This window comes from Schistocerca piceifrons, chromosome 9 (assembly GCF_021461385.2).
Source record: "Schistocerca piceifrons isolate TAMUIC-IGC-003096 chromosome 9, iqSchPice1.1, whole genome shotgun sequence".
Classification (NCBI taxonomy): domain Eukaryota; kingdom Metazoa; phylum Arthropoda; class Insecta; order Orthoptera; family Acrididae; genus Schistocerca; species Schistocerca piceifrons.
Genome location: NC_060146.1, coordinates 74,505,852 through 74,522,932, shown reverse-complemented (window position 1 = coordinate 74,522,932; position 17,081 = coordinate 74,505,852). Strand labels below are relative to the sequence as shown.

The window sequence follows — 17,081 nt, the reverse complement described above, 5'->3', positions numbered from 1 at the left end:
TGTTGGAACTTACGACTTTTAATTACACCATGAACTGAAAGGACAGGACCGTGGGAAATAGTAGTTGTAGGGCCATTTCTGGACGACCAGATTCGTGTGTATGGTACTCTGAGAGTGTCTATGACATTTGTGTTTAATGTGAGATACAGTTTACTGTTCAGTGCGTGTTGAAAATGCCGACCTAAAGACTTTTTTTTTTTTTTTTTTTTTTTTTTTAACTGCTGCAAGAGCGGTCAGGCTAAACGAAACATATATATATATATATATATATATATATATATATATATATATTAATCTTAAATTAATTAAAGGAGCCCGCATCTCGTGGTCGTGCGGTAGCGTTCTCGCTTCCCACGCCCGGGTTCCCGGGTTCGATTCCCGGCGGGGTCAGGGATTTTCTCTGCCTCGTGATGGCTGGGTGTTGTGTGATGTCCTTAGGTTAGTTAGGTTTAAGTAGTTCTAAGTTCTAGGGGACTTATGACCACAGCAGTTGAGTCCCATAGTGCTCAGAGCCATTTGAACCATTTTTTTAATTAAAGGAAATCGTGGTGTGTAAGCAGCTAACTACTGGGCACATCGACAACTACGCCAAGTTTTGCTACCAACGGAAAAACTGATCACTGCAGAGTACCAACCCATTTCAGGCTGTGTTTTAATTAAGTTTAGGTGGGCCAATCCCGGCGGTACTGCAATGCCGGGCCAACCCGCGACAGAGGTGGAGCAAGCCCCTAGCACTCCGTGATGAGCCAAAAATGAGTTTAATATTCTGGTCCTGCGATGCAGGGCGTATCAGATATTAAGCTGATAAGAACAGATACTACACTTTTTTTTTACCTCCTTCCTCCCCTATAGCCCTACCTTTTCCTCTCCAGAAACGCCGCCATCCTCTAGTGTTGACGCAGCACGTAAAGCATGGTGCTGTTAGTAGCAAGACTTATTGCCATAAACCGAAAATAAAAGCGGAGGCATACTCTGCTATGCCTCGGGGGCGACGACACACGACTCAGAAATACACCTCTCTCTGCAGGTGTGAAGCAAGTGATGAGTTTAGAAACTAAAAAGGGAGAAATAAATAAAGACAGAAATGAGGGCAAATTAAAAACAGGGACGGCAGCACCCACAAGTGAAAACGAAACTGGCGAGATAATCCCGTCGCCCATAGAATTAACGAAGTAATAATCCTCTAAGATAGATGACGTGTTTTCTAATTTTACAATAATTTTTTCATACAAGGTGCACACAATTCCTATGTTACCAATTGCCATATTATCAGTATCATAGAACAGTCTCGTCCGGGGACCGTGGGAGAGCTTTGACACCGAGACAGTGTTTCTAGGAAAACTGTCAGGAACTATTTGACCCCAAGAAAATCACAGAATGAAGTGATTCCATGTGACTCGCAAGGTAGGGAATAATGTATTTGTAATTGTGTAAATTTTTTTATATGTTTTATTCCTGAAGGGACAGCAAGTGTAATTGTATTTCATTAACATATGCGTTTAGAATAGTTAGTGTGTTTGTTTTTTGTTTGTTCTGGGTTATCAAGTTCACGTAGCATGTTTATTAGAATATTTGGTACAAGGATGCTTTAATTATTAGCCAGTGTCGCAATACTAACGTAATGGCTCTTGTTGCATTGGTCAGTAAGGTTGTCACAGGGGACGAGAGTTTGCATTGCTCAACAAATATAGGAATTAACTGATGTATTTTGATGTCGTGGACAGTAATAATCTTGTTTGTGTGTTGACTGAAGCCACTTATTTGCATTATCACACTGGTGATATTTCTCATTGAAGTGTAATGGAGGCTAGTCGAAATGCAAGTTCTTGTCGTCTAAATATGTAACAACAGAGAAATTAGCAGTAGAGTAAAATACGAGAGTTACTGGTGGATTCAAGCACGTATTGCTATTTACTGAGTGTACAGATCGACGTTGATGGACTGACTCGCTCAGCAGCAGGTATTTGTACTGGTGGACAAGGATAAGGTTAAACTCACAGTCGAGTAGTGGTGGCAATTGCTTAAGTGATGATAGTTAATGAGATGTGACATGATGTCTTAGATGGACTATATTACGTAACCAGTATGTAACTTGTGGTACATTTCATTGTTTTTTTTTTTCTCAGTTTAATTTCTCTGTAGGTTTGACGTACATTTTAGAGTAATGGTATGGAGCCTCACATTCTACATGTAACTAGTGTACAGAGTTTTTTTTTCTTTTGTTGATTTTGTTTTGTATTTAGACACTGCTTTGTAAAGATTACTACACTGCAATTTATGAATGTCAGATAACTTGCTCAGTGTTTTGACGGTGAGCTATTTAAAATTTCATGAGTACAATTATATTTTTTTTATTTGCTATAGAATTAGTGAAGTTTGGATTACTTCTAAAAATAACGAAGATCCCGGTAACTAAGCAAATGTTTATCTCACTATTACTTTTATTTGTGTGATGTAATGTTTTATTTGTCATTTGGATTGATGTAAGTTTGTATGTGTACGTTACTCCGTATTGTGGAGAGTACAATAATGCAATAACTGTGTCAATAATTTGGTAAATTAACAGCATTTGGTCGTCTATTTAAGGTCACCAGGGGCAAAGGTCTCCTCCTGGTTATTATGATGACTTGCTACGTTCGTTCGAATAGTTTTCTTAAAAAAATGTTCGGAACTACCCTCGCATTGCAAGGATAGTACCATGCCATTTTTTTCTGCATGGGTAGCCGGTGGTGAGAGGGTACAGTACTGACCGACATTGAAAATAGGTTACAACATTCTTCGTTATTCTTGTCAGAACAACATATATTGTTTGTAAAAATAACTCAATTTCACTTAATACACTAGTACTAAGTTGGAATATCTGCGAGTGCTAGTACTAAGTTGAAATACTTCCGAGTGCTAAAGTTAAGCTGAATTACGGGCGTGGGTACCAGTGAAGGAAAGACGGCAATTTATTTATTTAATTGATCACATGTGCACTCCCACAAAATAAATCCCCATATCCAATTTGGTGATATCTGTGAAATGAATAAATGTATGGTCGTCTGCTAACAGCAGATAGTGAATGTGCAATATGTGATCATCTTTGAGATGGTCCTTTGGTCACCTTTGGTGGAACCAAAGAGATGAAATTTACCTGAGTTTTGAGAGCCTGAAATGTGGCTGACCAATACGGTAGCATGGTGCTCCCCCACCTCGGCGGAGGTGCGAGATGACCTGAAAAATGGCCATGTTTCAGCACTCTGGCGCTGGATCTTGTGTTGGTAAGACCTCTCTTAGGTGTGCTCCGTAAAGAGAAAAGACTGGAGAGAATGGTACGCATGAGAAATACTTAAGAGTAGTTTGGAATAATTATTTCTCTATTTCAGGAACTTTTGGGAGGAGAATTAAATGACAGGCAGGTAATATTAAAGGGATCGTAGTAATCTTCGGAACTGACCAATGGTCACAATGAAACCACGTGTAGCAGTAAGTTGAAATACCTGCGAGTGCTAGTACTAAGTTGGAATATCTGCGAGTGCTAGTACTAAGTTGAAATACTTCCGAGTGCTAAAGTTAAGCTGAATTACGGGCGTGGGTACTATATGTTGGAAATATTTAAGAAATGGCGTGTGCAGGACTTGAAATTAGAGACGAGCACTTCCACGTGGTGAGTACTGTGTGAGTCTCAATCTGTGTATGAGACAAAGGATAAAGAGAAGTACTCGTCCAAGGTATCGGTTGAGGATTCGCTTATGTGACGAATATGATCTTAATATTACTTTGCGTGTTATGTGTCCGTGTGACGCTAGATTCAAACTCTAATACTCTGAGAGAGAAGCAAGGTGAGTCAGCTGCTAACCAGCAACGCCACTTGACTTGCATTACACAGGAAGACGTAAATATATCCTCCAGAGTTCGTAGTAGAAAAGAAGAGTTACGAAGTGGGGCAGTGTCGAGTGAAACTGGGATGAATACTAATTGAAGTGGGAAAGCTGAAAGTGAAGTGATTCTAACGTTGTGACTATTCTTTGTGATGTATTCTATGTTGCCAGTGTGATGTATTTCATGTAATTTAGGTATGTGTCGTTTCCATGGGAGAGTAGCAAGATAGGTTCAGGGGCAGTGGGTTATGCATTTTCCTTTTTGTACCGCTCGGTCTGGAGTAAATTTTCGTGATGATGGGTGTGAGAGTCGAATTGTGAGATATAGCAAAAGATCCACCATCCTATCCAGAAAGTGCACTGTAGCGTCAGATAGTTACGAGACCATAAGATAGAGAATCACCAATATAAAGCCATGCCCACTGGACGGAGTTTCTCATGTGTAATTGTTGTATAAAATGTAATGGTGTGTTTAGGTTATCTTTGAATCATAATAGAATTTATCGGAATAAAAAAGATAGTGAAAAGAAGAAGATTGGTGGCCTTGTTCTTCGAATAGTGTTAGTCATGATATCCAGAATTTATAATGTGTGCGCCATTCACATTCAGTGCGATGCCACGTGTTGATCAAAGCCGTTGGGTAAGAAAGAAAATGTGGTATTGCCTGAGCGTAGTGAACAATCAGAGTTGTGTAAATTCCTGATAGTCAGACGTGCGTTATCCGTTTCCGTTGCGTAATATTCAAACAGGAGAATAATTTATAGCTTAATTGTGGGTACTAGAGCTCATAATCAGTCATTGATGTTACTCGAGAAATAGAAATAAATCCACTCGTTTGGCAGACCACTCATCTTGCAGGCCTGACTGCTTGATGCACAGTATGAGCAAAGCATGTGGGTGCCTCTCAAACTAACGTATATTTTATGAATATAAGACATTCTGAAGGTGGCAGGGGTAAAATACAGGCAGCGAAAAGCTGTTTACAATTTGTACAGAAACCAGATTTCAGCTATGAGTCGAAGAGCACGAACGGGAAACGGTGGTTGGGAAGGGAGTCAGACAGTGTTGTAGCCTATCCCCGACGTTATTCGATCAGTATATTGAGGAAGCAGTAAAGGAATCAAATGAAAAATTGGGAGTAGGAATTAAAATCCATGGAGAAGAAATAAAAACTTTGAGGTTTACTGATGACATTGTAATTTTGTCAGAGACGAAAAAAACATAAAAGAGGAGTTGAACGGAATGGACAGTGTCTTGAAGGAAGGATATAAAAAGAACAGCAACAAAAGCAAAACAAGGATAATGGAATGTAGCCGAATTAAATCAGGTGATGCTGAGGGAATTACATTAGGAAATGAGACATTTAAAGTAGAAGATGAGTTTTGCTATTTGGGGAGCAAAATAAGTGATGATGGACGAAGTAGAGAGGATATAAAATGCAGACTGGCTATGGCAAGGAAAGCGTTTCTGAAGAAGAAAAATGTGTTGACATCGAGTATAGATTTAAGTGTCAGGAAGTCTTTTTCTGAAAGTATTTGTATGGAGTGTAACCATGTTTGGAAGTGAAACATAGGCGATAAAAAGTTTAGACAAGACGGGAATAGAAGCCTTTGAGCAGTCATGGACTATGCAGCTTTTCCCGGCGGAGGTTCGAGTCCTCCCTCGGGCATGGGTGTGTGTGTGTGTGTGTTTGTCCTAAGGATAATTTAGGTTAAGTAGTGTGTAAGCTTAGGGACTGATGACCTTAGCAGTTAAGTCCCATAAAATTTCACACACATTTGAACATTTTTGAACCAGTAGATGAACCCATTATTACAACATTACATACCGTTATGGTGATTTGAAATATTTAAGTAACTGTGAAGCGACAATAAATCCGATCTTTCGGCAGATCTCTGAGTATCGATATTAACACTTATAAGTTTATATATTTTTCCTTGATATCATATACTAAACTGTTACACATAGATAATGTGATATAACAGAGAAAGCATTAGACAATAAGATGTAAGTTATTGTTAAGAAAATAGTAATTAAGAACTGCAGTGCCTTCTTTTATAATGATGGCCTTGACATTATTCTCTCTCCTCTTGGTGGAATATTTGGACATTATGGCTAGTGTGCTGTATGATATTTGTGTATCTTCCATGACAGATTTTGGCTCATAAGGTATTCTATTTTTCATTTTTTCGTTGACGATACGGCACTTATTAAAAAAAAAAAAAATGTTATGTCGTAAGGGATATTTATGACGTAATGTATATTATAAAAGCTATGTCCTGTTTTCTTTCGACCTTTGAGATCAACGCCATCTGCAGGCAAGTTGAAATAATACAGTGCTCTTGTTTGTTTTCTTCAGCCTGGCACGCTACGTCTAAATATATATATATATATATATATATATATATATATATATATATATATATATATATATATATATATATTTTACAAATACGTCTAACGGCAATTTCAGATGATATTGTACATTTTTATTGTATTATTTCTCTGAGTTTCTCATAGATTGTTCCACTCCTCAACGGCGATTCGACGTACATCCCTCAGAGTGGTTGGTGGGTCACGTCGTCCATAAACGGCCATTTTCAGTCTATCCCAGGCATGTTCGATGCTGTTTATGTCTGGAGAACATGCTGTCGTTATCTGAAGAAAGCCACTCACAAGATGTGCACGATAGAGTATGAATTGTCGTCCATGAAGACGAATGCCTCGCCAAAATGCTGCTGATATGGTTGCAATATCAATCGGAGGATGGCATTCACGTATCGTACAGCCCTTATGGCGCCTTCCATGATCACCAGCGGCGTACGTCGGCCCCACGTAATGCCACCGCAAAACAGCACGGAACCTCCACCTTGCTGTACACGCTGGAAAGTGTGTTAAGGCGTTCCGCCTGACCGGGTTGCCTCCAAACACTTCTCCGACGATTGTATGGTTGAAGACATATGCGACACTCACCGGTGAAGAGAACGTGACGCCATTCTGAGCAGTCTAGTTGGCATGTTGTTGGGCCAATCTGTACCGCGCTGCATGGTGTCGTGGTTCAAATGGTTCAAATGGCTCTGAGCACTATGGGACTTAACATCTATGGTCATCAGTCCCCTAAGAAGTACTTAAACCTAACTAACCTAAGGACATCACACAACACCCAGCCATCACGAGGCAGAGAAAATCCCTGACCTCGCCGGGAATCGAACCCGGGAAACCGGGCGTGGGAAGCAATAACGCTACCGCACGACCACGAGATGCGGGCGGTGTCGTGGTTGCAGAGGTGGACCTCGCCATGGACGTTGGGAGTGAAGCTGCGCATCGTGCAGCCTATTCCGCACAGTTTGAGTCATAACACGACGTCTCTGGTTGCACAAAAGGCATGACTCAACATGGTAACGTTGCTGTCAGGGTTCCTCGGAGTCATAATCCGTAGGTAGCGGTCATCCACTGCAGTAGTAGCCATTGGGCAGCCAGAGCGAGGCATGTCATCGACAATTCCTGTCTCTTTGTATCTCCCCCATGTCCGAACAACATCGCTTTGCTTCACTCCGAGTCGTCTGGACACATAACACGACGTCTCTGGTTGCACAAAAGGCATGACTCAACATGGTAACGTTGCTGTCAGGGTTCCTCGGAGTCATAATCCGTAGGTAGCGGTCATCCACTGCAGTAGTAGCCATTGGGCAGCCAGAGCGAGGCATGTCATCGACAATTCCTGTCTCTTTGTATCTCCCCCATGTCCGAACAACATCGCTTTGCTTCACTCCGAGTCGTCTGGACACTTCCCTTGTTGAGAGCCTTCCCTGGCACAGTCAGGACGCAATCGAACCACGGTATTGACAGTACAAGCATGGATGAACTACAGACAACACGAACCGTGTAGTTCCTTACTGGTGAAATGACTGGAGCTGATCGGCTTTCTGACACCCTCCGTCTAATAGTCGCTGCTCATGCGTGGTTGTTTACACCTTTGGGCGGGTTTAATGACATCTCTGAATAGTCAAAGGGCTGAGTCTGTGATACAATGTCCACAATCGACGTCTGTCTTGCGTTCTGGGAAATGGGTTGATGCAAAACTTTTATTTGCAACCACGAAATCATGTAGCGCGGTAGAGATAGGCCCAACAAGATGCCGACTAGACTGCTCAGGATGGAATCACGTTCTCTTCACTGGTGTGTGTTGCATATGTCTTCAACCAGACAATCGTCGGAGAAGTGTTTGAAGGCAACCAGGTCAAGCTGATCGCGTTAGATACACTGTCCAGCGAGTGCAGCAAGATGGAAATTTCCTCATGTTTTGGGGTGGCATTATGTGGGGCCGACGCGCCATAATGGCTGTACGATACGTGAATGCCATTCTCCGACTGATATTGCAACCATGTCGGCAGCATATTGGCGAGGCATTCGTCTTCATGGACGACAATTCGCGCCCATATCGTGCACATTTTGTGAATGACTTTCTTCAGTTAACGATATCTCTCGACCAGAGTGGGCAACATGTTCTCGAGACATGAACCCTATCGAACACGTCTCTGATAGATTGAAAATGGCTCTTTATGGAAGACCTGACCCACCAGCCACTCTGAGTGATCTATGCCGAATCGCTGTCGAGGAGTGGGACAATCTGGACAAACAGTGCGTTGATGAACTTGGGGATAGTATGCCACGACGAACACATTCATGCATCAATGCAGGAGGCCGTGCTACTGGGTGTTAGAGGTACCAGTGTGTACAGCAGCCTCGACCACAACCTCTGAAGGTCTCGCTGTATTGTGATACAACATGCTACTTGCAGTTTTTATGAACAATAAAAAGGATCTCTATTACAATTTTCTGTACAGGTTCCAGAATTTTGGGATCCAAAGTGAGGCAAACCTTCTTCTGTTCAGTGTGTTTTGGCCATGTGCCTAATTGGTGCGGGCTACCTTCATATCACATGTGTGAGGCGGGTCCCATACCCAGCAGGGGCAAGCCTGTCACCCGTCAAGCAGAGTGCAGGTCATACCGGCAGCCGCCACGGGGCGCTGGACACGGCACTAGGGTTCGCGACGTGCACGGACTAATTTATTGCGCACAGGCACGGAAACGGAAATGATGTGCAGAGTATTTTGCCTCGGGTGGGTCACCTAAAGCCACGTACAGACCGCAGAAGGCTGTCTCCGCTGAGCAAGCCACTGTGCCAGGTGTCGAGAGCAGCCGCTCTTCACCAATCAGGACGTTACTTCGGTGCGTCGCAGTCCACCTCCGCTACGCTGCCGACTCCTCCTCCCGGAACCACCAATACGCTCCGGACTGGTACTGGTCGACGTGTGGCCTACGACACGTTGTCAACAGACTGGATTTGTAAATTATGGTGGTTGGTGACTTCGGTTGTAAGGCCTCTCACCGGTCGTGGACGTTGGCTATCAGTGATTGATGACTAACTCGAGGAAATATAATTGACATACCTGTTTATCTTCTGTATGACGTTGACAGCCTAATTCAAGCTGGCATAAGTACTTTTCAATACCGGTCTTCCGGCAGGCTAGTTAGTGGAATGTTAACCGTTGTTCTATTAGAACTGGCCTTCTGTCAAGTGTTCTTTTGCTGGCCGGGAATTTAGACAGAAATTATTTGTTATTGTTGTAAAAGGAGATTTGTGTTTAATGGTACGAAATAAACTTTGTTTCTTTACGTCATGAGAATCGTTCTTGCTTGCTGACTGTGGATCTAGTAGATCACGCTGTAGTCCACTATGAATGCAAAATTTAGCTTTAGTCTTGTGTTTAGAGTGTTTATTTAGAAGTAAATTGGCTGTAAAAGGAACATACAATTAATAAAATGTTCTGGACAATTATGTCGTTGTCGTACGTATTTCACATTAAAGCCCAACGTTTCGTCGCCATCTGCGGGTGACATTTTCAAGGGGGATTCTAGCGTCTTTGAATGTCCGCTATTCAGTGGCGAACCAGAGTTTAATTACTGGGAACATTTTCTTAATTGTGACATTTCCGGTTGTAAAAGTTTACTTTTTACGAAATCAATATCAACAGAATTACCGGCTGTTTGATTACATATTTCAATACTAGAATTCATTTTCAATTTTTTCCATGTAATTATTACTGTTGAATCGAGGTTTCATCTACGTATTCGGGATTTACTACTAGCAAAACCAAATATGTGTATTTAAAGTATAAAGTCTAATGAACCTGAAAATGTCTAGAAACTCCTAAAACCTATTTGTACACACGAATTACAACTTTTAAAAATAATGTATTTTAGCCACTCTACGGGGAATGGCTGATACTACGAGACCAGGAACGTAAGTGTTAGTAAAGAAATACAGATTTTCGTGGAGCACCTTCACAACCTGTGATCCAGGTAATTTTGTAGTGAATACACAGGAGCGCTACAGCAATAACTCGCTGCGCGGACCTTCATTTGAGTAATATAGTCACGTTATTCGGCATACGCGAGAATTACTGTCAGGTTGTAAAATACAGGGCCGACCTCACATAAAGTCATTTCGACGCACAGTACAGTTTATCACCGAAGATTTTAGTAAAGTGCCATCCAAATTACTGATTCTGTTAGAGGGATTTTTTTCACATTCTGTTTAGCTGTGAATGATGAATTTCGTTATAACTCTAAAGCAGAAGTCAACATGAACAGAAACTGGGCCGAAACCTAATGTTGGTTTCAGATTCTGTCCCATGCGATAATTCAATCATTTGTACTTTTGGCGTTAGTCTCTTCATGTTAGAGAAGCTGGAACCTGGTACTTAGGGACAGCAGGATTCTGTGTGCACGGGGCCGTAATCACTTACCGTCGGTTGCTCAGTTTTTTTAAAAAAATCACATATACTTTCTTTGGAAACAACCGCAAATAAAGTTGACAATAAGGAAAAATTATCAGATTTGACTGTTAAGACACAATGTCTAAGTAAAAAAATTCTTAATCAACTTCCACCCGCGGCTGAAGGCCTTATTGACGACAAATTCAAATTATTTGTCAATTGAAGGCCCCAATAGTAATAACTCAAAAAACAATTTGACGGCTGAAGGCCTGGATAGCAAATTTTTGAGGAGCAATTAAACTTCTTCGAGAGATATTTAAAGAACAATCATCAACATTTCAGTGTTAAGATATTTTGTCTAATTAAAATCTCTTAAGACAAGTTAAACTCACGGCTGAAGGTCTTATTAACAATAAATTCAAACTCTTTGTCAGATGAAGGCCCAATCAGTAATAATCAAAATTAAAATATTAAAAAAACAAACAATTATCACAACCTGACCAAGTGAAGACAGAAGTGGGCCTCAGACAGTGCTCCAAGGATCGACCTGGGAAAGTTGCTCACCTTCGTAAACGATGAGACGGGCAGCCAAGACTTGTATTCACTTAACTGGATGGCAACTCAAACAGTATAAAAGCAGACCAACACTCTTGCCAAATCTACCTAACGTCTGATAACAAATACAAGGACGGAATAACCCAGGCAAGGCGGAACCGGAGGACAGCACTGCGTCTTCAGAATCCGGTGTTTAGAACATACAGAAGCAGAAGGAACCACTACAGCCAAAGTAGTCCAAAAGAAATCAAATATCCGAACCACAATCAAGGAGGCTGTCGAACTACACGCCAGCAGCGGCAAGGTGAGGAAAGGTAAACTGCCGCGAAAATACGCTAACCTCCAGGGCAGATAACTGGGGGTTAGTGGCCACAAGGCAGAAAAATACTTCTCGTTGAACCACACCAATAATAACACAAGGAATTCAATGATTAATAATAAGAAGTGGAGGGCGGTTAATTTATTTCGCCAACTCCAAACACTCCACTCGTTGCTCTTCATCTCAGTGAGCCTCCGAGTAGCAACGCTTGAGCAAACGGCGTGATTTCAAACTTGTGGAGGTTTCACTACTGAGTTAATGTTCACTCAACTCAGACGTCCTGGGCCCGGTGGACAACGAGGTTGTGGCCCTCGCAATTACAGCCCCTCGATCCGGCAGTGCCTGCTTGCCGCCAGTGGTCCCGATATGTCCACGAGCTGCCGTACCTCATTGCTGCTCCTTCCCAAATGAACCCGCTGACACACTCCCACCCGGAAAACACTTGACGGCCCTCCAAAGGTAGAACCACCCTACTACATATCGATAACCACTGCTGCTGCCACTTGCAGACAGACAACTCTAGCAAATGTAGTGGCGCCAGTAAACACAAGAAGGCAACGAGACGCCACTATACTTATTACATGATGCCAATCTACCAACGGCACCAACGCGAGCCACAACACGGCATTTTTTGTCTTATACAGGGCGAAAAGCATTTAAACCGACAAACTCTGGGAGGTTGCAGGGGACATCAAAACAAATATTTTTCCCTAATGTCATTAGGGAGTATTTAAAGCGGTAGAGGAAGATTTCTCTGGCGGCAAATTAATTAAACCAACACTTTTCCATTTTTATGACCAACAGACAACACATTAACACAACCCAATTTCAATTACAGTAGATTTTCAAAAATGCCTCCATTGACACGTAAACAAAGGTTACACCGCCGGGTCATGTTCTGTCTGACACGGGCAAAAACCCCAGGAGTATCCTGAATTGTTCCTGCTGCTGCTACTCTTCGGGCAACCAGATCCTCTTCTGATGCAACAGGAGTTGCGTTAACAATGTTGCGCATCTCTATCCACACGTAAAAGTCCAGAGGGGACATATCTGGGGATCGAGCAGGCCATGGCACAGGACCACCTCTACCAATCCACGTTTCTGGGAACCGTCGGTCCAGAAATCGACGCACACGACGACTGAAATGTGCCGGCGCCCCGTCATGTTGGAACCACATGCGTTGTCTTGTAGGGAGCCGGATGTCTTCGAGCAATTCTGGCGATGCTCTGGCGAGAAAATTGTAATAGTGTCAGCCATTTAATGGCCTAAGTAGGAGATGCGGCCCAATTAAACAGTCCCCAACAACACCGACCCACACATTAACGAAGAATCGCACTTGATGAGCCCTAGTAACTGTGGCATGTGCGTAAACCTCACTCCGAACTTGCGAATTGTGTATGCTGAAGACTCCATCACGCGCGAACGTTGCTTCATTGGTAAGCAACACAGAGGATGGAAATGTAGGATGCATTTCACATTATTCCAGGTACCACTGCGAAAACTGTGAGCGAGTGCTGATTGAAGGACCCCGCACCACATGCTGCAAGACAGCTTCCTCAAATTGCAGCGTTCTTACCGTGCGACGGCGTCCCTGTCCAGGTAATCTGCTAAATGACCCGGTCTCACGCAGACGTTGGTACACAGCAGCAAAGGTCGTATGATGCGGGATACGGCGATTAGGATATTGTTGTTGACAAATCCGCTGTGCAGCTCGTCCGTTGTGGTGCGCTGCGTAGTACGGACCAGCCATATCAGTGTACTCACTCCAGGTGTATTGCTCCATTAGTAAACAGAGACAATGCACTAGTATACTGGTAGACGGCAGTTGCCTACAACTAAAGAGCGTAATACGCCCTCTAACAACTGAAAATCGTAATACGGACTCTAACAACTGAAGACCGTAATACAGCCTCCACCGGTTTAAATAATCCTCAGCGACTTGTACTTCTGTATTCCTGAGGGAAAAATATTTGTTTTGATGTCCCCTACAACCTCCCAGAGTTTGTCGGTTTAAATACTTTTCACCCTGTATAGGCGTTGCCGATCGCCAGGCAGCATTCTGCAGCTTTACATGTCTCTGTATTTGAATACGCATGCCTGTACCAGTTTCTTTGGCGCTTCAATGTATAAGAAATCACCAGAAAGCATGACCAAAAGAATACTGGTTCCCGATGAAAAAACACGACAGATCGTCCTGATCTAATAAGAATGTCACTCATTGAAAGCATTTCTGCGAAAGCGTGCGAGAAAGCTCACCGTCTGTCGCCATAGGTTACTCCTCAGGGTGGTAACTGGTCGCGGTCGTAATCGGTGGTGCGCTGGCGTTGTCTGGACCCTGTAGCGCTGCACTGTAAACGCGTCGCTTACTCGGAATCGGTCCGGCAGCTGTGGACGAGCGGTATTTCGTTTTCGGCTTCTTCACCCTTTTGATGCATCCATTTCGTATTAGCTTCCCTGCATTTCTTATTTATTTCATTCCTCAGCTTCTTCTACTTCTGTATTCCTGAGTTTCCCGGAACATATTTGTACTTACTCCTTTCATCGATCAACTGAAGTATTTCTTCTGTTACTTATAGAATTTTTCACAGTTACCTTCCTTGTACTGACGGTTTGATTTCCAACTTCTGTGATTGCCCTTTTGTAGAGATGTCCATTTTTCTTCACTTTACTGCCTACTGATCTATTCCTTATTGCTATATCTATAGCCTTAAAGAACTTCAAGTGTATCTCGTCATTCCTCAATACATCCATATCCAACTTCTTTGGATATTGGTTCTTCCTAAGTAATCTCCTAAACTTCAGCCTCCATTTAATCACTACTACACTGTGTATCGACTCCTGGGTAGGCCTTACAATACACTATCTGATTTCGGAATCTCTGTCCGACCATGATGTAAACAACTGAAATCTTCCCGCATCATTCGGTCTTTCCCAAGGACACCTCCTCCTCTTGTGATTCTTGAACAGAGTATTCGCTATTACTAGCTAAATTAATTACAGAACTGAACTAGCCTTTCTCTTCTCTCATTCCTTGTCCCAAGCCCATATTCTCCTGCAACCTTTTCTTCTACTCCTTCTTCTACAACTACACCGTTGGGTGGCTTGCGGAGTATAAATGTAGATGTAGAATTCCAGTGCCCCAAGACTATTAGAATTTCATCTCCCTTTACGCACTGTATTGCCCTTACAATAGTCTCATATACTTTCTCTGCCTCTTCATCTTCTGATTGTGACGTCGGCATGTATACCTGAACCATCGTTGTCGGTGTTGGCTAGCTGTCGATTCTGATAAGAACAACCCTATCACTGAAATGTTCTTAGTAACACATTGCCCTACCTTCCTATTTATAAAGAATCCTACACCTGTTACACCATTTTCTGCTGCTGCTGATATTACCCTATACTCATCTGACCATAAATCCTCTTCTTTCCATTTCACTTCACCGACCCCTATTACATCTAGATTGAGCCTTTGCATTTCCCAGCCGGCCGCTGTGGTCGAGCAGCTCTAGGCGCTTCAGTCCGGAACCGCGCGACTGCTACGGTCGTAGGTTCGAAACCTGCCTCGGGCATGGACGTGTGTGATGTCCTTAGGTTAGTTAGGTTTAAGTAGTTCTAAGTTCTAGGGGACTGATGACCTCAGATGTTAAGTCCCATAGTGCTCAGAGCCATTTGAATCGGGCTCGGCGTGAGACTGCTAGAGAACTGCAGGCGGCCGTCCTATAAAGGTCGCCTGGCGAATGTGTGCCGGCTGTGTCCGCTGATCGTGACGCCCTCCTTCTTTTTCTTTTTTTTTTTTGAGTCATCAGTATAGTGACTTGTCTGATGCTATCCACTACCAGTTCGTCTCCTGTGCCAACTCTTCTAACTCATGGTAGCACTTGAAACGTACGACCACAATTTTTCAATTATTTTCTGGATGTATTCCACTCTCTGTCTTCCTCTACAGTTTTTACTCTCTACAGCTCTCTCTAGTACCATGGAAGTTATTCCGCTATGTGTTAACAGATGTCCTACCATCCCGTCCCTTCTCCCTGTCAGTGTTTCCCATACATTCCTCTCCTATTCTGCGACTTTTCGCGGATGATGCTGTAGTATATAGAGAAGTTGCAGCATTAGAAAATTGTAGCGAAATGCAGGAACATCTGCAGCGCATAGGCACTTGGTGCACGGAGTGGCAACTGGCCCTTAACATAGACAAATGTAATGTATTGCGAATACGTAGAAAGAAGGATCCTTTATTGTATGATTATATGATAGCGGAACAAACACTGTTAGCAGTTACTTCTGTAAAATATCTGGGAGTATGCGTGCGGAACGATTTGAAGTGGAATGATCATATAAAATTAATTGTTGGTAAGGCGGGTACCTCAACAAAGGAAGTGGTTTACAAAACACTCGTTCGACCTATACTTGAGTATTTCTCATCAGTGTGGCATCCGTACCAGATCGGGTTGACGGAGCAGGTAGAGAAGATCCAAAGAAGAGCGGAGCGTTTCGTCACAGGGTTATTTTGTAAGCGTGATAGCGTTACGGAGATGTTTAGCGAACTCAAGTGGCAGATTCTGCAAGAGAGGCGCTGTGCATCGCGGTGTAACTTGCTGTTCAGGTTTCGAGAGGGTGCGTTTATGGATGAGATATCGAATATATTGCTTCCCCCCTACTTATACCTCCCGAGGAGATCACGAATGCAAAATTAGAGAGATTCGAGAGCGCACGGAGGCTTTCCGGCAGTCGTTCTTCCCGCGAACCATACGCCAGTGGAACAGGAAAGGGAGGTAATGACAGTGGCACGTAAAGTGCGCTCTGATGTGTTGGCAGAAGAGCCAACACCGTGTTGCTAGAGGAGGCCGAAATGCACGCGTTTAAGCTCACGCAAACTGGCGTGAGGTCTGGAACAGGGAAATGTAATTAATATAGCCAATAAGGTACGTTGCTGCTGGAATACTTAACTTTAGTCCATAGTTGGTGTACATCGCTCTTGACGGTACATGTTTTACAATCTCAATATTAACTGGTAATGGCGCCTTGCTAGGTCGTAGCAAATGACGTAGCTGAAGGCTATGCTAACTATCGTCTTGGCAAATGAGAGCGTATTTGTCAGTGTAGCATCGCTAGCAAAGTCGGCTGTACAACTGGGGCGAGTGCTAGGAAGTCTCTCTAGACCTGCCGTGTGGCGGCGCTCGGTCTTCAATCACTGACAGTGGCGACACGGGGGTCCGACGTATACTAACGGACCGCGGCCGATTTAAAGGCTACCACCTAGCAAGTGTGGCGCCTGGCGGTGGCACCACACCCTCCGCCGCACACCGTTGGGTGGCTTGCGGAGTATAAATGTAGATGTAGAAAACCTTCTCATTTCTACAGAGAACCTCTTCATTCCTTACCTTTTCAGTCCATTTAATTTTTAACATTCTTTGTAGCACCACATCTCAAATGCTACGATTCTCTTCTCTTCCAGTTTTCCCACAATCGAAGTATACATTCTCAGAAATTTCATCGTCAAATTACGAAAATTGGAAATTTATGGTAAGGACTATGGGACCAAACTGCTCAGGTCAT

General features: G+C 43.1%; 1 non-coding gene across 1 annotated transcript; it reads right to left on the bottom strand.

Annotated features, from left to right (window-relative positions):
* Positions 1-661: 661 nt before the first annotated feature.
* Positions 662-856, bottom strand: LOC124717489. Its single transcript, XR_007005759.1, has one exon. It is a non-coding gene; the product is annotated as a U2 spliceosomal RNA (small nuclear RNA).
* Between the last annotated feature and the right edge of the window lie 16,225 nt (positions 857-17,081).